The sequence below is a fragment of the Giraffa tippelskirchi genome, chromosome 13 (genome assembly GCF_054371585.1).
Source record: "Giraffa tippelskirchi isolate mGirTip1 chromosome 13, T2T-mGirTip1v1.2.pri, whole genome shotgun sequence".
Lineage (NCBI taxonomy): Eukaryota > Metazoa > Chordata > Mammalia > Artiodactyla > Giraffidae > Giraffa > Giraffa tippelskirchi.
Genome location: NC_137287.1, coordinates 38,248,887 through 38,275,764, shown reverse-complemented (window position 1 = coordinate 38,275,764; position 26,878 = coordinate 38,248,887). Strand labels below are relative to the sequence as shown.

Here is a 26,878-nt window from a genome sequence, read left to right as displayed (position 1 = left end):
TTGACTAGATGGACCTTTGTCGGCAAAGTCATGTCTCTGCTTTTTAATATGCTCTTTAGGTTGGTTATAGCTTTTCTTCCAAGGAGTAAGCGTCTTTTAATTTCATGGCTGCAGTCACCATCTGCAGTGATTTTGGAGCCCAAGAAAATAAAGTCTCTCACTGTTTCCATTGTTTCCCTGTCCATTTGCCATGAAGTGATGGGACTAGATGCCATGACCTTAGTTTTCTGAATGTCGAGTTTTAAGCCAGCTTTTTCACTCTCCTCTTTCACTTTCATTAAGAGGCTCTTTAGTTAGTTGTTCTTCCCTTTCTGCCATAAGAGTGGCCTCTCTTGCCTGGAAAATCCCATGGACGGAGGAGCCTGGTAGGCTTCAGTCCATAGGGTCGCTAAGAGTCGGACACGACTGAGCAACTTCACTTTCACTTTTCACTTTCATGCATTGGAGAAGGAAATGGCAACCCACTCCAGTGTTCTTGCCTGGAGAATCCCAGGGACGGCGGAGCCTGGTGGGCTGCCGTCTATGGGGTCGCACAGAGTTGGACACGACTGAAGCGACTTAGCAGCAGCAGCAGCAGCATCTGCATATCTGAGGTTATTGATATTTCTCCCAGCAATCTTGATTCCAGCTTATGCTTCATCCCACCCGGTATTTCACGTGATGTATTCTGCATGTAAGTTAAATAGGCAGAGTGACAATATGCAGTCCTGACGTACTCCTTTCCCCATTTGGAACCAGTCTACACGCTAGTAAAGTAATGCTCAAAATTCTCCAAGCCACGCTTCAGCAATACGTGAACCGTGAACTTCCAGATGTTCAAGCTGGTTTTAGAAAAGGCAGAGGAGCCAAAGATCAAATTGCCAACATCTGCTGGATCATCGAAAAAGCAAGAGAGTTCCAGAAAAACATCTATTTCTGCTTTATTGACTATGCCAAAGCCTTTGACTGTGTGGATCACAATAAACTGTGGAAAATTCTGAAAGAGATGGGAATACCAGGCCATCTGACCTGTCTCTTGAGAAACCTGTATGCAGGTCAGGAAGCAACAGTTAGAACTGGACATGGAACAACAGACTGGTTCCAAATAGGAAAAGGAGTACGTCAAGGCTGTATATTGTCACCCTGCTTATTTAACTTATATGCAGAGTACATCATGGGAAATGCTGGGCTGGAAGAAGCACAAGCTGGAATCAAGATTGCTGGGAGAAATATCAATAACCTCAGATATGCAGATGACACCACCCTTATGGCAGAAAGCGAAGAACTAGAGAGCCTCTTGATGAAGGTGAAAGAGGAGAGTGAAAAAGTTGGCTTAAAGCTCAACATTCAGAAAACTGAGATCATGGCATCTGGTCCCATCACTTCATGGGAAATAGATGGGGAAACAGTGGAAACAGTGTCAGACTTTATTTTTGGGGGCTCCAAAATCGCTGCTGATGGTGATTGCAGCCATGAAATTAAAAGACGCTTACTCCTTGGAAGGAAGGTTATGACCAACCTAGACAGCATATTTAAAAGCAGAGACATTACTTTGCCAACGAAGGTCCGTCTGGTCAAGGCTATGGTTTTTCCAGTGGTATGTGTGGTATCCATCATGTATGGATGTGAGAGTTGGACGGTGAAGAAAGCTGATTGCCGAAGGATTGATGCTTTTGAGCTGTGGTGTTGGAGAAGACTCTTGAGAGTCCCTTGGACTGCAAGGAGATCCAACCAGTCCATCCTAAAGGAGATCAGTCCTGGGTGTTCATTGGAAGGACTAATGTTGAAGCTGAAACTCCAATACTTTGGCCACCTCATGCGAAGAGTTGACTCATTGGAAAAGACCCTAATGCTAGGAAGGATTGGGGGCAGGAGGAGAAGGGGGCGACAGAGGGTGAGATGGTTGGATGGCATCACTGACTCGATGGACATGGGTTTGGGTAGACTCTGGGAGTTGATGATGGACAGGGAGGCCTGGTGTGCTGCAATTCATGGGGTCGCAAAGAGTCGGACACGACTGAGTGACTGAACAACAACAACAACTGTTGTTCCATGTCCAGTTCTAACTGTTGCTTCTTGACCTGCATACAAATTTCTCAGGAGGCAGGAACCGTCATTACAGTCCAATTCTAGAACATTTTATAACCCCAAATCGAAAGCTGTGTACCCATGAGCCTCATTCCCCTTTACTCTCTCCCTTGGCAACCACCAATCTACTTTCCTTTTCTTCATTTGCCTGTTGTGTATATGTTATGTAAATTGTATCGTATAAGCCTTCGTATAAGGCTTATATAAGCCCTCTGTCTGGCTATTAATGAATGTAGTGTTTTTAAGGGTCATCCATGTAGCATGAATCAATTCGTTTCTTTTGAAGGTGGGATAGTATTCCCTTGTGTGCATATACCACATTTTATTTATCCATTTATCAGTTGATGAACATTTGGGCTGTTTCCACATTTTGGCTACTGTAACTAATGGCCATGTGAACATTTCATGTATGTGTGTGTGTGTTTTTAGTACTCTTGGGTTTGTACTTAAGAATGTGATTTCTGGGTCATACTGCATTTAGTTCTGAGTGTTGAGTTTCAAATGCGAATAGGGCTTTCAAGAACTTTCTCCATATGAAGGAGTTAGGAGGTGGTATTTGCTGTCTGCTTTTAGAAACCTAAGTTAGTTTGTAATATAGGTTCCAATTGAATTAGTTAAGTAGACAGCACAAATGTGGTAGCAGTGGAGTGTCTCATTTATACTAGAGGGATTTTGATTTGTAAGAGGTGACGGGGTGACAACAGGGAGAAGCCAGGGCCATTGAAAGAAAAATTTATTAATTTCCAGAGATGAGAGGGCATGTCATGCCACACAGTGAAGGTTTTGGTCAGGAGTCAGAAGCAGGAATGAGAGGAAAGCCTAGGTTGAGCAAAATTAACAGAAACATGTATCACACAAAAAGATAGCAGTGGTAGACAGAAATGCAGTATAACCTAGAATGACTTTTGTATACTTTGACATGTAAAACAATCATTTCCCCTCTGGATTTGAACAATTTTGGCAGTGCAGGAAACAGGATTATACAACAGTAAATAAAACCTTATATGGGGACTTCCTGGTGGTCCAGGGGTTGGGAATTCGCCTGCCAATGCAAGGGACACGAGTTTACCTGGTCCAGGAACTAGGATTCCACATGCTGCGAGTGTGCCACATACTGAGCCCAAGTGCCCTAGAGCCCATGTTCCAAAAGAAGCCACTGAAATGAGTATCCCCCGCTCACAACTAGAGACAGCCTGCACAAAGCAATGAAGAGCCTGTGTGCTGCAAAGATCCAGTGCACCCTAAATAAATAAAATTTTAAAAAGCTTGTATGATCAAAGAACTGAGAATACAGACAACTCTTCCCTTGTTCTGCCCTCTCCCCAACCCCTGCCAAGATAAATGAGAGGGAGCTATGTAGGTTTGGGGATTTATAACCAAACCACAGACCTGGGAAAAGAGCCTTTCACTTCTTCCACAGAACTGTTTAAAATATTAACTCCGTGGAAGATGTCAGGATGTTATGTTTCCAAAAAGAAACATATTCCAGGAGGGTAAGAAAGTGGTAATCATAGCATATTCAACCTTCGCCTGTTTCCCCTGGATCCCAAAATGATCTACTCCTATGGGTTTGGAAAACAGCCTCTCCTTGGAATACCTCTCCTTTCATTGTGTCTACATTTTCCCACACACTTCTGCACTTGCTCTCTTTCTGATATACCTTGTAAAGTTTATCAAACATAAGGACAGTTCTGACCTTTTAATATATTACATGTCCTTTCATGTCCCTGGCAGTAAAGTTCTGCCACAAATGCTAGCAGGGAACAAACACAAAGTATTACCACTGAACTAAAGGGACCTAGTAACATTGTTTTTGGACACTGTCCCTCAGCTTAGTCACACTGGGGGACTCCTGCCTCATTTCAGTGGGAGACTGTGAACCTCAGAGCTTCTGCTAGAGCTGTCACAGTCGGGTCCAGGTCAAGGGGGCTCCCATGGTTCACCTTGGTTCAAAGAAAATCTGCCCCAGAACTTTGTTCCTTGAAGGGAGATATCATGTCTAACCCTAAATTCAAATCACCTCCTCGCTCAGTTTTTGGCATCTCTTTTATGTTTAGCCAATAGTATTTGGTCAGTAGGTATTGGCTAAATGTAGTTACCATCAGTCTCTAACTTGGAGACCATAAGAATCATCTGTGAAACTCAAATGACAGGTTGGGAAACCTATCCAAGTCTAATTTAGCAGGTCTAAGGGTGGTGTCCAAGCATTCCAGTTTAAAATATTCCACAGGTAAATAAGTTGAGAAGCTAAGGTTTAAGGAACACTCCTTTCTCTAAACTACACTTTGATAACTCATTTTGCTTAAAAGAATAATATGGCCAGACTTGAGCAGGCGGCAGAAGAGAGAAAGGCCAGGGGGGGTTTCTTTCCCAGGCTTCCAAGAGATTTAAATCCTAAATGAAAAAATGTGCACCACCTTCACAATTGTCCTTCCATCACATCATCTCAGCCATGTTCCCATGCATTTATCATTTTTTTCCTCAGTATAGTATGATGTTTTGCCATCTTAAAAATCTTGCTAGGGGGAGGGCGAGACTATCCTTTCCAGGACTAGTTATTTCCCAATGATAGTAATCAATTTACTAGGGAGCAGTCGCTCATGTGCAAATTCATCAACTCGTTTATCGCTCAAAGATGAAGTCAATATTGCCCCTGCCCTGATCATCCCAGGCCAGGTGCCAGACAACTATAGATCATCTCTATAGACCAATAAATTGGATTTCATCAAAATTTAAAGCTTTTGTGCATCGAAGAACACTGTCAAGAGAGGGGAAAGACAACCCACAGAATGGAAGAAAACATTTTAAAATCATATATCTTATAAGGGTCTAGTATCCATAATACAAAAAGCACTCTTACCACATCACAACAAAAAGGAACAACCCAATTAGAAAATGGGTACAGAACTTGAGTAGACATTTCTCTAAAGAAGATATACAAATTGCAAATGGCTAACAGCATGTAGAAAGATGCTCACATCATTAGTCATTAGAGAAATACAAATCAAAACCACAGTCAGATACCACTTCTCACCCACTAGGACAGCCATTAAAAAAAAAAAAAGTCAAGACCTCCAAAACAGAAAATAAATCTTGATGAGGATGTGGATAAATTGTAACCCTCGTACATTCCTAGAGGTCCAAAATGGTGCAGCTGCGGTGGATACCAGTTTGGTGGTTCCTTAACAGGGTGAACATAGAATTACTGTATGACCCAGTTATTCTATTCTTTGGTGTTTGCTCAGAACTGGAAAAAAAAGATGTGTTAAATCAAAAACTTGTACTCTTGCTCACAATAGCCAAAAGGTAGAAACAACTCAAATGCACATCAGTGGATGCATGGATGGACAAAATATGGAATATACATATGATATATATAATGCAATACATGTTACAGTGTATATTTGCTTATTTTTGATGGTTATACTAATAGACCTTTTAATTTTAAAAGTTTGCCCAGTTGATGCAATAAGAATCAACTTTCAGTTCTTAGGAGAAACACTAATGATTGAAGGCCAATTCTTCAATTTAAAAGATTTATTTCTAAGAAAATAAGTAGTTTAAAGAATGTTCATAAATAAAAGTGTATCTACCATCCAGCCTAAGAAATAGAGCAGTATCTTCAGTGTTTTAAAATTCTAATTTGCATTTGTTGCCTTAGTATTTCATCAGGTTAGTAGATTGGTAGTAAATACGCAGAAAATTCATGAATATGACTTTCCAAAAATTCACATGTCATATTGTCACATGATGTCATATACATTCGGTCATATCATTTATCACATCATTAAGTCACATTCATGTGACTGGGTAACATTTTCAGAGATTGAAAGCTCCATGTGATTGATTAGTAAAGGAACCTTTAATTTTGAACCTGAACTGGGCCCAAATAAACACTGAATTTACCTCTAGGAAGAAAAGAACATTTATGAGTTAGGTCCTAGGCACCTTCTTTGACCTTTTCCAACCATTACATCATATTCATCTTTTTAAAAAAATATTTGTGTGTTTATTTATTTGGCTGCACCAGGTCTTAGTTACAGCATGTTAACTTTTTTGGTTACAACGTGTGGAATCTAGTGCCCTGACCAGGGATTGAACTTGCAGCCCCTGCATTGGTAGCATGGAGTCTTAACCACTGGGCCACCAGGGAAGACCCTTATATGACTTGTCAGTTTCTCAATCTACATCTTTCCCCTCAGTTGCTTTGTTTTCCTTATAATGTATCTGCTGAAGGATATTTGATGGTTGATTTGTGGAGTTTTCCACAGATTTGGATTTTGCCTATTAGCATATTTGTGGTATAGTTTGACATGTTGCTCTGTCTTTTATAATTCCTGCAGATTTCCAGCTGGATCCAGAGACTTTATAGTCTTGCCAATAGATTAAATCCTAGTCTCATAGATTATTTATTTATCAGAAGGCTTATAATGTTTGGTTTTTGGTCTCTTTTTAAATGACAGTAGCCCTCCACGCTCAGTGCCTAGATTTTTGCTTCATGTGAAATTGTATAATGGTGATATTTGCTAAGTCGACTGCACAATAACAACAAGAAGTGGTGATATTCTAACTTTGGTTTCCTATATTGTCTGGAATAATTTTGCAAGGACAGCCTTATCTACTACTATTTGGGTTCTTTGTGCTATAGTTCATATAGGAAAGGCAGGATAAATCTTTGATTATATTTTCTTTATCCAGTTTTCAAAGTAATGAATTGGTTCTCTGTCATTCTCAGAAGGTTACCAGTTAGTTTTCTTTTTAAAATTTTGTTGTTGTTCAGTCGCTAAGTTGTGTCTGACTCTTGACGACCCCATGGACTGTAGCACACCAGGCTTCCCTGTCCTTCTCTGTCTCCTGGAGTTTGCTCAGATTCATGTCCATTGAGTCGGTGATGCTATCTAACCATCTCATCCTCTGCCACTCCCTTCTCCTTTTGCTTTCAACCTTTCCCAGCATCAGGGTCTTTTCCAGTGAGTCAACTCATCCATCAGGTGGCCAACGTATTGGAGCTTCAGCATCAGTCCTTCCAATAAGTATTCAGGGTTGATTCCTTTAGGATTGGACTGGTTTGATCTTGCAGTCCAAGGGTCCCTGAAGAGTCTTCTCCAGCATCACAATTTGAAAGCATCAATTCTTCAGCACTCAGGCTTCTTTATGGTGCAATTCTCATATATGTACATGACTACTGGAAAAATCATAGCTTTGAATATACAGACTTTTGTCAACTGTACAGAAAGGGATGTCTCTGCTTTTTAATACACAGTTTAGGTTTGCCGTAGCTTTCCTTCCAAGGATCAAGCATCTTTTAATTTCATGGCTCTAGTCACCATCTGCAGTGATTTTGGAGCCCAAGAAAATGAAATCTGTCACTGCTTCCACTTTTTCCCCTTCTATTTGCCATGTAATGATGGGACTGGATGCCATGATCTTAGTTTTTTTAAATGTTGAGTTTTAAGCCAGCTTTTTCATTCTCCTCTTTCACCCTTATTAACAGGCTCTTTAGTTCCTCTTCACTTTCTTTAGAGTGGTATCATCTGCATATCTGTTGATATTTCTCTCATCAATCTTGATTCCAGCTTGTGATTCATCCAACTTGTGATTCATGTTTTTAAAATACCATTATCAGTTTATAGATTTGTTATTTGGTGGATTTCATTCACTTCACTGAAGTAGCTATCCTTATTGAAGCTCAAAGTATTTCTTCTTTGGCCAGTTAAAGCCTCTCTAACTTGACTCCTGGGTCCTTTTGACACAGTTCTCATAGTCATTGATTGCTTCCTGTGTATCTGTTGTAGAGGAGGGAGATTTTACCCTTATCCTCTTAGGGTTCTTTTTGGCAGGGCCTGTGAATTAAATTGACATGAGACAGATGAACAGGAGGAAAGTCTGCACAATTTATTTAATATAAACTTTATGTGACCCCGGAGCCCTCCTAAGGAGTGACGACCCAAAGAAATTATGAAACTTAACTTGCTTTTATATTAAGTTGAACAAAGGGAGATGATTTGGAATGATGACTACAGTTTATGGGGAGGCTAAAAGGGAGATAGTTATTTTTAAAGAGGCCTGTTTGTGTAGAATTCTGTCTCAACTTCTTGTCCTTGAGAATAAGAATGTTACTTTCCAAAAATAAAAAAAGAATGTTACTTTTCCTTCTGCTATAGGGAGGCCATCTCTCATATGGGAATTTCATCTCCTGCTTTTAAGAAAAAGAAGGAAGGTCAGGGTGTTTTTCTTGTATTTAATGTTTTCAAGTGCCTTTAACTCAAAATATCCAGTATGCCAACGTGGCTGCTTTTTGGGTGGCACATTCTGAATTTCCCCACATATATTTAGATGTTTGGACTCATGTTACACATTTCTTGCTTCCAAACTTGGAATCAGCTAATTCTCTAAGAAACCTTGGTTTCATTTAGTAGGAAATGGTATTTCAAGACCTCAGTCTTGGTATAAGAAGTGCTATTTGGTACTGGGCTGGCCATTATTTCCTGATCTTTTTAGTGATTAGAGTGGAGAAGTATACTTCAGATAAAATACCTTGTGAGCTCATCCTGTTTCTAAGTTCAGGACTACAGGGTTTTTACTTAACAACTTCTGGTATATGTACCTCCATGTCAAGAATCCTGATTTTCAAGGACATGGGGTGGATAGTAATAAGACATTTTGGAATCACTCATTAGTTTTATCCCACATTACACATACAGCATCTATTTATAAAATGGTACCACAACTGGTTATGGTTACTGAAAACATTACAAAAAATTTTTGCATGTGCTATTTCCAGTCTCCTCTTGCTTTTTTTCTTACAAAGTATTCTATCTTCATTGTCAGATTATGTAGCCATTATATAGTATTATCTTTCTCCTAACCCTCATTTAGTCTTAGATCTACAAGGAATATATTTGACGCATCAGTTCCTTATGTTGATGTGTTCTACTCACTCTTGCTTGTTCTCTAGTATAGTCTTTATTTAGGGCTCAAGAGAACAATATTCCCTGAGTTTTGGCATGTTGGGAACAGTTGGTGCTGTGACTACTTGAAGGTCAGTTTTGCTAGATAGAAAATCCTTGGATCACAATTTTTTCCTTGAGATCTTAAATCTGTGACTCCATTTTCTTGCATAAAATGTTAACAAAAATTCTGATGAAAATTATTTAAATATGTGTAGGTAATTTCTTTTTAAATCATGTGCTCATTTTTGTCTCTAGCATTTGTTCTAGTTCTGGTGTTAGTTTTCCTCTCCAGAAACTGTTGTCTGTATGGTGTTTTTCTTTGCCTGCCTTCAACATTGGTCACTTTCTCTTAAATAATTTTTATCTTTCTTCGTTTATTTTTGTTTTTCATTAAAGTCTTCCTTTTTTTAAACCTGCTATTCCTCATGTGAGTGAAAGTTGCTCAGTTGTGTCCAGCTCTTTGCAACCCCATGGACTACACAGTCCATGAAATTCTCCAGGCCAGAATACTGGAGTGGGTAGCCTTTCCCTTCTCCAGGGGATTTTCCCAACCCAGGGATTGGACCCAGGTCTCTTGCATTGCAGGTGGATTCTTTACCAGCTGAACAACAAGGATTTCCCTTGTGGGAAAACTCTTGGCTGTTCCTCATGAGTTAGTGTTTATTGTGTTTGCTCTCTTGTTCCTCCTCCTTTAATATTTATTTCTGAAATGAGATTTTCCTTTTGTTTCTAATTCTTAAATTGTCTCTTCATTTCTGAATTTTTGAAAACCTGAGTTATAATGTTCGTTCATGGCTTGTATAACATTCTTAGTGATTTTAAGCTTATTTTGAAATAGTATATTACAGTTTTGATCCGTTTTTTGGAGCGTGTCCTCCTCCTGACATGCTTTTTTGTTTGCAGGGATGTTATTTTGCTCTTCAATTTTTTTTTCTTACAGTAACATTATATGGTGTTTCACTTCATTATACTTTTCTGTTGCTTATTTTTGGGTGTATTCATTTTTCCTGAACTGTTAGAAGGAAGCTTGATTCAGATAGCTTTTCTTTCTTTTTAGAGCTCTCTCTTCTGTTGTGTTCTGCTGCTGCTGCTGCTGCTAAATCGCTTTAGTTGTGTCCGACTCTGTGCGACCCCATAGACGGCAGCCCACCAGGCTCCTCCGTCCATGGGATTTTCCAGGCAAGAGTACTGGAGTGGGGTGCCATTGCCTTCTCCTCTGTTGTGTTCAGGCAGTGTTAAAAAGAAAAATAGTGACTTTCTGAGATTTCAGTTTTGTTTCTCTCGCCCACTTTTATCTGGACCCTCTCTTTTTTTTCATCTTTATTGTCTCCTTCCTGCCCTGTTTTTATTCCATTGCCAGTAGTTTCTTCTCCGTGTGGGGCCCTTCCTGGGCAGAAGCCCTTGGTGGATCAATTTTGAGAAGTCATAGATGCTAGACCCTTCTAGGCCTTTCCAGTGGCCCCTTGCATATATACTGCAGATTGGAGTAGGCAAAATCATTCCCAGTTTCAGCGGCTTTTCTCAAAATGGCTCACTATACTTTTTGGTGAACACTTGTTGATTATTTGGGTTTTTCATCATCTCAGATTTATTGTGACATGCTGTTATTTACCTTTGCTTTCTCTAACATGGTTACTTAACACACGTGGGGTATGGCTATATATCTATCTATATTGGACATTGTATTTCAGGTAAACAAAATAAATCTACCTGTGTTTTGGGGCCTCAGGTTCTTGCAGATACTTTTTCATCTGTTTTTGTTGTAAATGTTTCATGAGCATTTGTTTTTCAAATCTGTGTTATGTGGTGATTTGGGAAGAACCAGATGTATGAAAGGACTTACCTGGTAGCTCAGAAGGTTAAAGAATCTTCCTGCAATGTGGGAGACTCTGGTTCGATCCCTTGGTCGGGAAGACCCCCTGTAGAAGGAAATGGCAGCCCACTCCAATATTCTTGCCTGGCAAAATCCCATGGACAGAAGAGCCTACCAGGCTACAGTCCATGGGGTTGCAAAGAGTCAGACATGACTAAGCGACTAACACTCAGAATGTATGCGGCCACTACAGCCATCTTCAGAGCCCAAGTATTGATCTTTCAATGCACTGTTGTTTCAAGTTGCACATATAATTCTTAAAGGAATGTTTTGCACCTATGTTCATTGAGTTTGGCTTGTAGGGTTTTTTTATGTGCTATTTATTATTAATGTTTATTTCAGGGTTATAATAAGTGCCCCCAGAGAACTTCATGGGTTTGGCAGGCCATTGTCCCATGGCCTGTTCAGCTCCATCTGTATTAAAGTAGTCAAGAGGCCCATCCAGGTCAGGAGACAAGCCCCATGCTGGTCCTAATGTTGAATATTATCCCAAATTATTTGTTGGATTGGCCAGATCCACTTTGCTACAATCTCAGTGTCTTTCCAGGCTGATGTCCGTCCTTTGCTTTCCTTCTGCAAGAGAACTTCCTCTAATCTGCTTATTCTAGTTACTAAATTATTTTCTTCTGAATCCCACTTTTCATTAAAATTGAATTAATTTCATCTCATGATGTCTGGACCGGCAACTCTTTCCCCTGAGGCCCATTTCTGTCTTATGGGCCTTGTTTATCCACCAACCATGTTCCTGCCATCGTGTGCAATGGTCTAAGCACAGTTAGGATACCCAAACTGCTCTACCAGCTGCTGCTGCTCCTAAGTCGCTTCTGTCGTGTCTGACTCTGTGCGACCCCATAGACGGCAGCCCACCAGGCTCCGCCGTCCCTGGGATTCTCCAGGCAAGAACACTGGAGTGGGTTGCCAGTTCCTTCTCCAATGCATGAAAGTGAAAAGTGAAAGTGAAGTCTCTCAGTCGTGTCCCACTCTTTGCGATCCCATGGACTGCAGCCTACCAGGCTCCTCTGTCCATAGGATTTTCCAAGCAAGAGTACTGGAGTGGGTTGCCATTGCCTTCTCCGGCTCTACCAGCTAATCCTACAAAATTTTGGTTTCTTTAAAGGAATAGGTTATAAAGTCAGTGTTTGATAGTTTTTATAACCCTAGGATGGCTCCTCCCAGCTTGTGCTGTTCCCTCATTGTCTCTTGTAAACTAGCCAGCATATGGTTTTTGTTGTTGTTCAGTTGTGTCTGACTCTTTGCAACCCCATGAACTGCAGCATGCCAGGCTTCCCTGTCCTTCACTGTTTCCTGGAGTTTGCTCATACTCATGTCCACTGAGTTGATGATGCCATCCAACCATCTCATCCTCTATTGCCCCCTTCTCCTCCTGCCCTCAATCTTTCCCAGCATCAGGATCTTTTCCAGTGAGGCGGCTCTTTGCATCAGGTGGCTTAAGTGTTGGAACTTCAGCTTCAGCATCAGTCCTTCTGATGAATGTTCAGGGTTGATTTCCTTTAGGATTGATAGGTTTGATCTCCTTGCTATCCAAGGGGACTCTGAAGAATATTCTCCAGCACCACAATTCGAAAGCATCAGTTCTTCAGCACTCAACCTTCTTTATGGTCAAGCTCTCACATTCATACATGACTACTGGAAAAGCCATTCAGTTCAGTTCAGTCTCTCAGTCGTGTCCAACTCTTTGCGACCCCATGAACCGCAGCACTCCAGGCCTCCCTTTTCATCATCAACTCCCGGAGTTTATTCAAACTCATGACCATTGAGTCGGTGATGCCATCCAGCCATCTCATCCTCTGTCATCTCCTCCTCCTGCCTTCAATCTTTCCTAACATCAGGGTCTTTTCAAATGAGTCAGCTCTTCGCATCAGGTGGCCAAAATATTGGAGTTTCAGCTTCAACATCAGTCCTTCCAATGAACACGCAGGACTGATTTCCTTTAAGATGGACTGGTTGGATCTCCTTGCAGTCCAAGGGACTCTCAAGAGTCTTTTCCAACACCACAGTTCAAAAGCATCAATTCTTCTGCGCTCAGCTTTCTTTATAGTCCAACTCTCATATCTATACATGACTACTGGTAAAACCATAGCCTTGACTAGACGGACCTTTGTTGACAAAGTAATGTCTCTGTTTTTTAATATGCTGTCTAGGTTGGTCATAACTTTCCTTCCAAGGAGTAAGCGTCTTTTAATTTCATTGCTGCAATCATTAGCTTTGACTTAAATGGACTTCTGTTGGCAAAGTGATATTTCTGCTTTTTAATACACTATCTAGGTTTGTCATGGCTTTCCTTCCAAGGAGCAAGTGTCTTTTAATTTCATGGCTGCAGTTACCCTGCCGTGATTTTGGACTCCAGGAAAATAAAACCTGTCACTGTTTCCATTGTTTCCCCATCTATTTGCCATGAAGTGATGGGAACTGATGCCATGATCTTAGTCTTTTTGAATGTTGAATTCTAAGCCAATTTTTTCACCCTCCTCTTTTACTCTCATCAAGAGGCTTTTTAGTTCCTTTTCGCTTTCTGCCATAAGGGTGGTGTCGTCTGCGTATCTGAGATGATATTTCTGATATTTCTCCCAGAAATCTTGATTCCAGCTCGTGCTTCATCCAGGCTGGCATTTCGCATGACGTACTCTGCATGTAAATTAAATAAGCAGGGTGACAATATACAGCCTTTTTTTTTTTTTAAGCAACAGAAATGCTTTATTATAAATATTTTACAATTAGTTCATTATAAAGGTGAGAAGAGAAGAAATGGAAAGAATTTGATAACAATTAAAACAAATTTAACCTACATGGAAAAGGTGTGTGCATACTTGGAACACTGCTTTTATAATATTCATGCAATATAAGTATAAACATATGTGTTATTAATTATTAATAAACTTCCCTAAAATGGACCTTTATTAATAAACCAATAATAATAGTAAAGAATGTTGTATATCCTTTACACATAGATGAGAGCACAATTCATAAGTATAAAACTCAAATAATTTTCACAAAGTAAACATACTTACATAACCAGCAACAAGGTAATGACATAGATTTTACCAGTACCCTAAAGTCCCCATGATAACTTTTTTCTTTCATTACATTTCTGTGGAAGGTAATTACTCTCTTGCCTTTCACCTGTTTTCAGAGATGAATATAATTCCATATAAATGGAATCATACAGGATGTACCCTATGGTGTCTAGCTTCTTTGGTCCAGCCATATATTTGCGGGATTCATCTTGATTGCTGATTTAGAAATAGTTTGTTCATTATTAATAACTTATAACAGTCTATCATATAAATACAACGCTATTCATACGATTGTTTCTGGGTTTCCAATTTTTGGCCATAATGAATAGTGCTACTATGAACATTATTAGTGAATGTGCTGTGCTGCGCTAAGTTGCTTCAGTCGTGTCTAACTCTTTGGACCCCATGGACTTAGCCTGTCACACTCCTCTGTCCATGAGATTCTCCAGGCAAGAATCCTGGCATGGGTTACCATGCCCTCCTCCAGCGGATAATATACATAGCCTTGATGTATTCCTTTCCCAATTTGGAACCAGTCTGTTGTTCTATGTCCAGTTCTAACTATTGCTTCTTGACCTGCATACAGACTTCTCAGGAGGCAGGTCAGGTGGTCTGGTATTCCCATCTCTCTAGAAATTTTCCAGTTTGTTGTGATCCACACAGTCAAAGGCCTTGGCATAGTCAATAAAGCAGAAGTAGATGTTTTTCTGGAACTCTCTTGCTTTTTCGATGATCCAATGGATGTTGGCAATTTGATCTCTGGTTCCTCTGCCTTTCTAAATCCAGCTTGTACATCTGGAAGTTCTCGGTTCCTGTACTGTTGAAGCCTAGCTTGAAGGATTTTGAGCATTACCTTGCTGGCATGTGAGATGAGTGCAACTGTGCGATAGTTTGAGCATTTTTGGTATTGCCCTTCTTTGGGATTGAAATGAAAACTGACCTTTTCCATTCCTGTTGCCACTGCTCAGTTTTCCAAATTTGCTGGCATGTTGAGTGCAGCACTTTAACAGCATCATCTTCTAGGATTTGAAATAGCTTAGCTGGAATCCCATCACCTCCACTAGCTTTGTTTGTAGTAATGCTTCCTAAGGCTCACTTGACTTCACACTCTTAGGATGTCTGGCTCTAGGTGAGCGACCAATGCCATCTTGGTTATCCAGATCATTAAGACCTTTTTTTGTACAGTTCTTTTGTATTCTTGCCACCTCTTCTTAATATCTAATGCTTCTATTAGGTCCTTACCGTTTCTGTCCTCTATTGTGCCCATCTTTATATGAAATGTTCCCTTTGGTGTCTAATTTTCTTGAAGAGATCTCTGGTCTTTCCCATTCTATTGTTTTCCTCTGTTATTATTATTTTTTGTATTGTTTACTTAAGGCTTTCTTCTCTCTCCTTGCTATTCTTTGGAACTCTGCATTCGGATGGGTATATCTTTCCTTTTCTCCTTTGCTTTTCATTTTTCTTCTTTTCTCAGCTACTTGTAAGGCTTCCTCAGACAACCATTTTGCCTTTCTTTCTCTTGGTGACTGTTTTGATTATGGTTTCCTATACAGTGTCACGAACCTCTGTCCATAGTTCTTTAGGCACTCTGTCAGATCTTATCCCTTGAATCTATTTGTCACTTTACCGTATAATCATAAATTTGATTTTGATAGTGGTTTTTACTACTTACTTTAAGTCTGAATTTTGCAATAAGGACTTCATGATCTGAGCCACTGTCAGCTCCAGGTCTTATTTTCGCTGACTGTATAGAGCTTCTCCATCTTTGGCTGCAAAGAATATAATCAACCTGATTTAGGTACTGACCATCTGGTGGTGTCAGTGTGTAGTGTTCAAATCTGTGGTTTAGCCTCTATCTTTACTTTCCTGCTGCTTGCCTTTCAGCATACCTTCTACTTTCTTGAGAGCACCTTTGAGCTTGAACTGATTCCCTCTCTGTTGCAAATGAAATCACTTCCTTTGGAGGAAATTAGGAGTCAGTGCTTTCTGGCCTGTTTCTACCCCAGGCCACAATCTCTAAGCCAGGGCTGTAGAGCTGTGGGTAGAACAGTAAACTGCTCTCTGACATTCCACTGTTACTGCTGAGCAGTCTGTGGGAGAGGGAAGGCAGCAGCCTGGGGTCCACTCAGCTCACCTTTGGTGTGGATCTGCCACATCATGAGCTGGGATGAGCATGGTCAGGGCCCCAGTACTCTCAGAACACCCAGCCCAAGAGAGGGCCTCCCTCCCATGAGTTAGGGGCTGGGCAGAATACGGGAGCACCTCCCTCCCTTGATAACACTCACATGGTGTGTGTGTGTATGTGTGTGTTAGTCACTCAGTCATTTCCGACTCTTTGCGACCCCATGGACTGTAGCCTGCCAGGCTCCTCTGTTCATGGAATTTTCCAGGCAAGGATACTGGAGTGGGTTGTCATTTCCTTCTCCAGGGGATCTTCGAACCTGGGTCTCCTGCATTGCAAGCAGATGCTGTAGCATCTGAGCTACCAGGGAAGCAGGCAACTAGACTTTTAAGATTGCCTTCTTTCACTTAGTAATGTGCATTTAAGGTTCTTGTATTCATGTGTCTGTCTCTCAGACTTGGGGACAGTGATTTTCCCTGTGTCCTCCTCTTTATGGATCCAAGAAAAGTTGTTGATTTTCAGTCAGTTCAGCTTTTTACTACTTGTCAGGACAGAGTGGTGACTTCAATCTCCTTACATGTGGAACTAGAAACCAGAAGTCCTGTTGCTGGTAGATAAAAAAGTAGTTGACCTTTGTCAATTAATCTTATATTTCCAACCTGCATCATTGCTGAAAGGAATTAAAAAAGAACACATGAATACACAGAAAGACATTTTATCTTCATGGGTTGGAAGATTTAATAAGATGTTACCACTACCCAAAGTGATCTACCTATTTATGCAATCCCTATCAAAATCTCAGTGACTTTTTTTTCACAGAAATAGAAAAACCTATTTTATGGTTTTCCATATGGAATATCAAAGGAATCCCCCCAAAGTATTCAAAACCACTTTGAAAAAGGACAAAGTTGGAGGTCTCACACTCCCTGATTTCAAACGTTTGTACAAAGCGTTTGAAATAATATTTCCAAATTATTATTATTTGTCATAATAATTTGTTCTAGGAGGTTTTTTTTGTTGTTGTTAATTCTTTGGTATTTTCTAGATGGATAATTTATGTCATCTATGTGTAAAGACTATTTTATTTCTTCCTTTTTGATCTGTGTAACTTTCATCTCCTTTTCTTGTTGTATTACCTAGGACTTCCAGTATGATGATGCATGGGAGTGGTAAAAATAGACATTCTTACCTTCTTCCTGATCTTAGTGAGAAAGCATCTAATTTTTCCCATTAAGTACACTATTAGCTGTATGGTTTTTCATTGTGATAAAATATATGTAATATAAAGTTTACAATTTTAACCATTTTTAAGTGTAAGTTCAGTGACATTAAATGCTTTCACGTTGTACAACCATCACCACTACCCACACACTGTCCATTTTCAGAACTTTCTCATCATTCTGTTCTTTTGGGTACCTTGGAGTGAAGTTGCTGGATCATAGTAATTCTGTGTAATTTTTTTGAAGAATCTCAATACTGTCTTCCACTGTGGCTGTACCATTTTGCATCCCTATCAGTGGTGCATAAGGATTCCAGTTTCTCCACATCCTTATAAAACTTATAATTTTTAAATATAGTAGCCATTCTAATGGGAAAATAGTGATAGTTCATTACAGTTTTGATTTGCAGTTCTCTTAACTGATTAATGATAGTTATCATTTTTCATGTGCTTATTGATCGTTTGTTTATCTTTGGAGAAATGTCTATTCAAGTCCTTTGCCCATTACAAAAAGTTTTTTTCTTTTCCCATTTAAAAAATTTGGTTGTTTGATTTTTGTTGTTGAATTGTAGGAGTTCTCTATATATTCTGAATACCAGACTCTAATGGGATAAATGATTTCCAGATATTTTCTCCCATTTTGTGGTTGTCTTTTCACTTTTGTGATAGGTCCTTTGCACAAAAGTTTCTAATTTTAATGAAATCCAATTTAGCTATATTTTGTTTTGTTGTTGATTTTGGTGTAATATCCAAGAAATCACTGCCAGTCCCAAAGTTGTGCAGTTTGTGTGTCTGTCTTTATGCTAGTATCACACTGTTTTGATTACTGTAGCTTTGTACAAACGTTTGAAATCAGGGAGTGTGAGACCTCCAACTTTGTCCTTTTTCAAAGTGGTTTTGAATACTTTGGGGGGATTCCTTTGATATTCCATATGGAAAACCATAAAATAGGTTTTTCTATTTCTGTGAAAAAAAAGTCACTGAGATTTTGATAGGGATTGCATAAATAGGTAGATCACTTTGGGTAGTGGTAACATCTTATTAAATCTTCCAACCCATGAAGATAAAATGTCTTTCTGTGTATTCATGTGTTCTTTTTTAATTCCTTTCAGCAATGATGCATATACTTTTCAGTGTGTTAAGTCTTTTACTTTCTTGGTTAAGTTTATTCCCAAGTATTTAAAATCTTTTTGATGCTATTGTAAGTTGAATTGTTTTCTTAATTTCCTTTTAGGATTGTTCATTGTTAGTGTGTAGAAATACAACTGGACTCTATTTTTCTTTTCTTTGTTTATTGATGCTATACTCTTTTATTATTTCCTTTCTCCTGCTAGCTTTGGTTTAGTTTGCTCTTCTTCTCTTATTTCCTTAAGGTGTAAGTTAGACTATTGCTTTGATACTTTTCTTCTTTTTTAATGTAAACATTTATAGCTATAAATTTCCCTCTTAGCACTGCTTTTGCTGCATCCCAAAGTTCTGGTGTGTGTGTTTTCATTGGTCTCAGTGTGCTTTCTAATTTTTCTTGTGATTTCTTTTTTGACCTATTGGTTGTATGAGAGTATGTTTAACTTCCACATATGTGTGGATTTTCCAGTTTTCTTTATCCATTCACCCTTCAGTGGACATCTAGGTTGCTTCCATGTCCTGACTATTGTAAATAGTGCTGCAATGAACATTGGGGTACATGTCTTTTTGAATTGTGGTTTTGTCAGGTCGTAGACGGGCCGGGGGCCGGGGGCGGCGGCCGACAGGGGCTAGGCCGGGTCGGCGGCCGACAGGGGCTAGGCCGGGCCGGGGGCCGGGGTCGGCGGCCGACAGGGTCTAGGCTGGGCCGGGACCCGAGGGCCGGGACCCGAGGGCCGGGGGCGGCGGCCGAGAGGGCCTAGGCCGGGCCGGGGGGCCGGGGGCGGCAGCTGACAGGGGCTAGGGCAGGCCGGGGGCCGGGGGCGGCGGCCGACAGGGGCTAGGCCGGCCGGGGGCCGGGGGCGGCGGCCTACAGGGCCTAGGCCGGCCCGGGGCCCGGGGGCCGGGAGCGGCGGCCGACAGGGGCTAGGCCGGGCCGGGGGCCGGGGGGCCGGGGACCGCGGCCGAGAGGGGCTAGGCCGGGCCAGGGGCGGGGGCGGCGGCCGAGAGGGGCTAGGCCGGGCCGGGGCCCGGGGGCCGGGGGTGGTGGCCGACAGGGAAAACTAGCTAATCTGATCACACAGACCACAGCCTTGTCAATCTCAATGAAACTAAGCCATGCCGTGTGGGGCCACCCAAGACGGATGGGTCATGGTGGAGAGGTCTGACAGATTGTGGTCCACTGGAGAAGGGCATGGCAAACCACTTCAGTATTCTTGCCTTGAGAACCCCATGAACAGTATGAAAAGGCAAAAATATAGGACACTGAAAGATGAACTCCCCAGGTCAGTAGGTGCCCAATATGCTACTGGAGATCAGTGGAGAAATAACTCCAGAAAGAATGATGGGATGGAGCCAAAGCAAAAACGATACCCAACTGTGGATGTGACTGGTGACAGATGCAAAGTCCGATGCTGTAAAGAGCAATATTGCATAGGAACCTGGAATGTTAGGTCCATGAATCAAGGCAAATTGGAAGTGGTCAAACAGGAGATGGTAAGAGTGAACGTCGACATTCTAGGAATCAGCGAACTAAGATGGACTGGAATGGGTGAATTTAACTCAGATGACCATTATATCTACTACTGTGGGCAAGAATCCCTTAGAAGAAATGGAGTAGCCATCATGGTCAACAAAAGAGTCCAAAATGCAGTACTTGGATGCAATCTCAAAAATGATAGAATGATCTCTGTTCGTTTCCAAGGCAAACCATTCAATATCACGGTAATCCAAGTCTATGCCCCAACCAGTAATGCCGAAGAAGCTGAAGTTGAACGATTCTATGAAGACCTACAAGACCTTTTAGAACTAACATCCAAAAAAGATGTCCTTTTCATTATAGGGGACTGGAATGCAAAAGTAGGAAGTCAAGAAACACCTGGTGTAACAGGCAAGTTTGGCCTTGGAGTACAGAATGAAGCAGGGCAAAGGCTAATAGAGTTTTGCCACGAGAACGCACTGGTAATAAGGAAACACCCTATTCCAACAACACAAGAGAAGACTCTACACGTGGACATCACCAGATGGTCAACACCGAAATCAGATTGATTATATTCTTTGCAGTCAAAGATGGAGAAGCTCTATACAGTCAGCAAAAACAAGACCGGGAGCAGACTGTGGCTCGGATCGTGAACTGCTTATTGCCAAATTCAGACTTAAATTGAAGAAAGGAGGGAAAACCACTAGACCATTCAGGTATGACCTAGATCAAATCCCTTATGAGTATACCGTGGAAGTGACAAATAGATTTAAGGGTCTAGACCTGATAGAGTGCCTGATGAACTATGGACAGAGGTTCGTGACATTGTACAGGAGACCGGGATCAAGAACATCCCCATGGAAAAGAAATGCAAAAAAGCAAAATGGCTGTCTGAGGAGGCCTTACAGATAGCTTGGAAGAGAAGAGAAGCGAAAAGCAAAGGAGAAAAGGAAAGATATTCCCATCTGAATGCAGAGTTCCAAAGAATAGCAAGGAGAGATAAGAAAGCCTTCCTCAACAATCAGTGCAAAGAAATAGAAGAAAACAACAGATTGGGAAAGACTAGAGATCTCTTCAAGAAAATTAGAGATACCAAAGGAACATTTCATGCAAAGATGGGCTCGATAAAGGACAGAAATGGTATGGACCTAACAGAAGCAGAAGATATTAAGAAGAGGTGGCAAGAATACCCAGAAGAACTGTACAAAAAAGATCTTCACGACCCAGATAATCACGATGGTGTGATCACTCACCTAGAGCCAGACATCCTGGAATGTGAAGTCAAGTGGGCCTTAGAAAGCATCACTACGAACAAAGCTAGTGGAGGTGATGGAATTCCAGTTGAGCTATTTCAAATCCTCAAAGGTGATGCTGTGAAAGTGCTGCACTTGATATGCCAGCAAATCTGGAAAACTCAGCAGTGGCCACAGGACTGGAAGAGGTCAGTCTTCGTTCCAATCCCAAAGAAAGGCAATGCCAAAGAATGCTCAAACTACCGCACAATTGCACTCATCTCACATGCTAGTAAAGTAATGCTCAAAATTCTCCAAGCCAGGCTTCAGCAATACGTGAACCGTGAACTTCCAGATGTTCAAGCTGGTTTTAGAAAAGGCAGAGGAACCAGAGATCAAATTGCCAGTATCCGGTGGATCATCGAAAAAGCAAGAGAGCTCCAGAAAAACATCTATTTCTGCTTCATTGACTATGCCAAAGCCTTTGACTGTGTGGATCACAATAAACTATGGAAAACCCTGAAAGAGATGGGAATACCAGACCATCTGACCTGCCTCTTGAGAAACCTGTATGCAGGTCAGGAAGCAACAGTTAGAACTGGACATGGAACAACAGACTGGTTCCAAATAGGAAAAGGAGTACGTCAAGGCTGTATATTGTCACCCTGCTTATTTAACTTATATGCAGAGTACATCATGAGAAACGCTGGGCTGGAAGAAACACAAGCTGGAATCAAGATTGCCGGGAGAAACATCAATAACCTCAGATATGCGGATGACACCACCTTTATGGCAGAAAATGAAGAAGAACTAAAGAGCCTCTTGATGAAGGTGAAAGAGGAGAGTGAAAAAGTTGGCTTAAAGCTCAACGTTCAGAAAACTAAGATCATGGCATCTGGTCCCATCACTTCATGGGAAATAGATGGGGAAACAGTGGAAACAGTGTCAGACTTTATTTTTTGGGGATCCAAAATCACTGCTGATGGTGATTGCAGCCATGAAATTAAAAGACGCTTACTCCTTGGAAGGAAGGTTATGGCCAACCTAGACAGCATATTTAAAAGCAGAGACATTACTTTGCCAACAAAAGTACCTCTAGTCAAGGCTATGGTTTTTCCAGTGGTCATGTATTGATGTGAGAGTTGGACGGTGAAGAAAGCTGAGCACCGAAGAATTGATGCTTTTGAACTGTGGTGTTGGAGAAGACTCTTGAGAGTCCCTTGGACTGCAAGGAGATCCAATGAATCCATCCTAAAAGAGATCAATCCTGGGTGTTCATTGGAAGGACTGATGTTGAAGCTGAAACTCCAATACTTTGGGCACCTCATGCGAAGAGTTGACTCATTGGAAAAGACCCTAATGCTGGGTAGGATTGAGGGCGGGAGGAGAAGGGGACGACAAGATGAGATGGTTGGATGGCATCACCGACTCGATGGACATGGGTTTGGGTAGACTCCGGGAGTTGGTGATGGACAGAGAGGCCTGGCGTGCTGCAATTCATCGGGTCGCAAAGAGTCGGACATGACTGAGCGACTGAACTGAACAGGTTGTATGCCCAGTAGTAGGATTGCTGGGTCATAGGATAGTTTTAGTCTTAGTTTTTAAAGTAATCTTCCTACTGTTCTCTATAGTGGCTGTATCAATTTTTACATTCCCACCAGCCACGTCCTCTCTATCATTTACTGTTTGTAGATTTTTTTGATGACCATTTTGCCTGGTGTGATATGATACCTCATTGTAGTTTTGATTTGCATTTCTTTAATAATGACTGACTGATGTTAAGTATCTTTTCATGTGTTGATTGGCCTTTAGTTGATTTTTTGTAGTGATACATTTTTGTGTACATATTTGTAGTGATCATATGGGAAACGAGTACATCAGGCTGTCTATTGTCACGCTGCTTATTTAACTTATATGCAATGTACATCATGCGAAATACCATGCTGAATGAAGCAGAAGCTTCATTTCTTGGAGAAATATCAATAACCTCAGATATGCAGATGACACCACCCTTATGGCAGAAAATGGAGAAGAACTAAAGAGCCTCCTTGTCCTTTTTCTGGGATTCCAACTCATGTACATTGGATTGCTTGTCAGTGTCTGATGCCTTGTTTCCCTCTAAATAAAAAATAATAGTTTTCAGTTGCTGTTTTTGAGTTGTGTGATCTTTTTCAGTGTAGATCTGATGTTCATTCCAGACTGTGTGTTTTTGCATTTCAGATATTATTATCATCTCTAGAAGTTCCATTTAGGCCTTTTTATATTTTCCATTTCTCTCATTATGGTCATATTCCCTCTACTTTCCTGAGTATATGAAGCATGTCCTTGTCTGATAATTCCTTTATATCTGTCACTTCTAGGTCAGTTGCTATTGATTGCTTTTTCTTATTGTCATAAGTCATATTTTCTTCTTTTTCACATGCCTGGTTTATCCACCCTTCATTGCCTGCTTGTGATAGTGGATCATTACTCCCCTTGCCAGCTAGCCTGATACCAACCTTTGTCATTGGAGGGGCTGAAGGAAAAAGGGCCTGTGTCCTGGTGCTTTGTGCTTTGCTCATTCCTGTTCTGTGACATCGGCTTAGCTCTAGAGAGCTTCTGTGGCACCTTCTCAGGCAGTGTCCTAGCTACCAATTCAGCAGCACTTGCCTGAGTGCCAGTGATGAGGCTCTTTATATATTTGAAAGGGGAGAGGCGCTGCCAGGCATGTTCCGCGGGTACCCGAGTTGGTCTCCTGGCAGCTTTCTGGTGAGTTCATCAGCACCCCCACCCGGGTGGCTTTACAGAATCTCTGCAGACAGCTTCCTGGCTGATTGTGTTGGCAGCATCTCAGACAGTTCTCAGCCCGGTGAACTTCACATCCCGTAAACTGCTGTTCCCCAGCTCTGAATCCTCCCTGCACACTGGAGTATTTTATACCTTTTGGTTCATTTTAGTCAGTTCTTATAGTTAATAGCTCTTTATACTAAACTTCTCTTGTTTAAAATACTTTGTGGTTTCTGTCCCCTGACCAATAGACCTGGCCATTTCCTTATTGGATACTGGACATTATGTATTTATGTTGTTTTGTTATATTCCTTCAAATAGTATTTATCTTGGTCTGGCATGCAGTTAAGTTCCTTGTCACATCACTTGATCCTTTAGAGAACTGCTCCTGAGCTGTGTTAGGGTGATCCAGAGCTGCCGTTGGTGTACAGATAATTTGGCCTCATTACTAAGGGTGAAGCCCTTGTGGGGATGCCAGCCAGTACTGTGTGAATGAGGGAGCCACATGGTGGCTTGTGGGAGCACAGTTTATTCCCATTCCTGTGTGAGCTCAGGAGGTTGTTCTGTCTGCTCCTTTCCAGGGATTCTTGTTCCAGTCTCCTCAGTTTTTCTCACACAGGTGCAAACTTGTCTTTAGCGGAAGACTTGAGGGGGTGCTCTGCAGATCCTGGAGCTCTGCTTTCTTTACAGTCCCTGCTCCCCAACATTCTGTTCCACACATTCTACCCACCTGGCCCTTCCTGACCTTGCAGGTGTCTCCTCCATTCACAGGACAGCTGAGTCTGTGTTTCCCTTCCCTGCACTGCAGCCTGGAAACCACATCGGCTGTGGCTGGTCATAGAGCCCAGAGTTCCCTGGAGCTCCAGTGGGGAAGACTTGCCACTGTCACTGCCATGGACTGGGTTCACTCCCTGGTCAGGGAGCTAAGCTCCCTCGAGCTCACACGACCTCCCACCCCACACCATGGGCCCAGTGTCTTGGTTTCCCTTCTCTCTTGGATCCTTGTCTTGCACTTATCCAGTGGCTGAAAACACATCACACCACCTCTTGCCTGGTTTTCTCATTGTTTAGGGGCCCCTCTTACTCTGTCTTGAAAAAAGTGAGTAAAGCATACAAATGAAACAGCCTGTCAGGAGCTTGATGAAACTTCAGGACAGCTAGGTGTCCTGTCGCTCAGCTGGCTGACTTTGTTAACATTCCCTTTTTTCTTCTTTTTAAACTAGTCACGTGTGAATGGGACCAGCGAGATGGCACAGGCTGTGAGGGAGTGACATGGTGGCAGCTTGGTGTCGTTCCCGCAGCAGATTTGCATTTTACCAGCTTCCTGTGCTGTGTCATTTGTGGGCTGAGGCTCCTGCGAAGATCGATGTCTCCTCATAGGAGCCCAAATGAGGAAACAACCAGTTATCAATGCATTTGCACAGGCCTCCTCTATGGCCAGCTATGACTTCAGCAGTCTTTGGACAGTGGGGACCCAGACCGACAAGGCCACCGACCTCAGGCCACTCTGGCTTTGGCCAGAGTGAGCTGGACTAGACTCATTTCTGGTCTCCTGAGGTCATCGCTGCTCCTGCCTGAGACCCTGTCCCTTGACCCATGACTGTGCTTTTATGCAGGCCCTGGGGGAAGGTGTCTGGAAAGCCAGCCTCATAGGTAAGTGGATGTGTTTTTGAAGCTGGTAGAGACATGGGGTGAGATCAGTGCCACTGCCCAGAGCCCTGCAGTTCCCAAGGAGGCGGACATCTCTGCCAGGCCGAGGAGCCTGGTCCAGTGGCAGAAGCCTGTTCCTTTACTCAGTCATCTTGGAGGACCACATTGGGTTCCTCTTGTATGAGATGCCCCCACTTAAGTGGGCACAACCAGAGCAGCCTTCTGTCCAGCAGGCCCCTGAGTGACCTTCATCTCTTCACTCAGCCAGGCCTTGGTGAGCACCTGCCATGGGTCAGGCCGTGCTCAGGTACTGCTGCGTGAGCCCCAGCTCTTGTGGGACTCCCGCCCAGTGGGATGAGGCTGACCGTACACTGTGTGTTAGATATGACTGGTGGGCAGGAGAAGGTAAGCAGGGTGAAGGAGACAGTAGTGGGACCAAACCTGCTGCTGAGTAGGAGGCCGTTGTGGGGTGATGTCTGGGCAGAGGATTGAGTCAAGGGAGGGACAAGCCCTGTGGTGTGGGGGTAGGGGAGCAGTGCAGAGGCCCTGCTGCAGGAGCCCCTTTGGAAAACTGTTGAAACCATCAGTGTGAAACAAACTAGTGTCCGTAGAGAAGCCCCATGGCTGGTCCCAGGGGGGAAGCACAGCAAGTACTTAGAGTTTTCAGAAAATAGCATCGCCCACCTGGCCAAGATTGCAGAGTCCCCAGAGAGGAAAGAGGCCTGGAGCTGGCAGCCTGCAGGCCCCAAGGCCCCTTCTCTAGGAGCGAGGTGGTAAACCTCAGCTGAGGACAGGTGCTGCCATTCTCTGAGGAGCCGCAGGACAGCCTTATAGAATACACCATTGCCGTGTTCTTGCCCTGCGCCATCTTGACCTTTAGGACTGGGGTAGTGAGAACAAATACTCTAGGTTTCAAATAGGATACAGAGATCTTTAGTCCCAGAGACTTGGTTGGGCAGAGAATAGTCTGTTTCCTTCTGATCATCTCTCATTGGCTTGCGTTTCTCTTGCGTTTTTAGCTCAGAGATGTCCACGCACAGCCTGATAGTCAGACCAGCTTGCCTAGTTATCCACCACAGCCTCCAGCTCTCTACTTCAGTGACGCATTCCAGGTAACAAACAGCCTGCTTCTGGCTATGGAATTGCTCACAGCAGACCAGTCCTGCCGAGGACTAAAGGCAGCTGCTCAAAGGACTGGAGCGCCACCTGGGGACCTGCAACGCAGAGGGGAGCTTGAAGAGGTGAGTCTACCTCCTACACCGGCTTCTCTCTTGGGGGCTGGGCAGGGGCAGCTGCCAAGAGGCAGAGAACCCAGAGGAGCCCCATGTAATCTTGTGGGGTTGGGGAGACTGAGCTCTG

General features: G+C 42.3%; 1 protein-coding gene across 48 annotated transcripts in view; it reads left to right on the top strand.

Moving 5' to 3' along the window:
- Positions 1 to 26,878, top strand: part of DNASE1 (deoxyribonuclease 1) — a 38,405-nt gene that overhangs the window by 1,374 nt on the left and 10,153 nt on the right. For 28 of the 48 annotated variants that reach the window (XR_014072706.1, XR_014072707.1, XR_014072702.1 and 25 more), the window contains exons 2-3: positions 25,093 to 25,522; positions 26,539 to 26,760. The gene's annotated coding sequence lies outside the window, so the exon portion shown is untranslated. Of the gene's footprint in view, positions 1 to 23,720; positions 23,852 to 25,092; positions 25,523 to 26,538; positions 26,761 to 26,878 lie in introns of those variants that run through there. The other 20 variants (XR_014072703.1, XM_081555004.1, XM_081554974.1 and 17 more) reach the window with 2 other exon arrangements.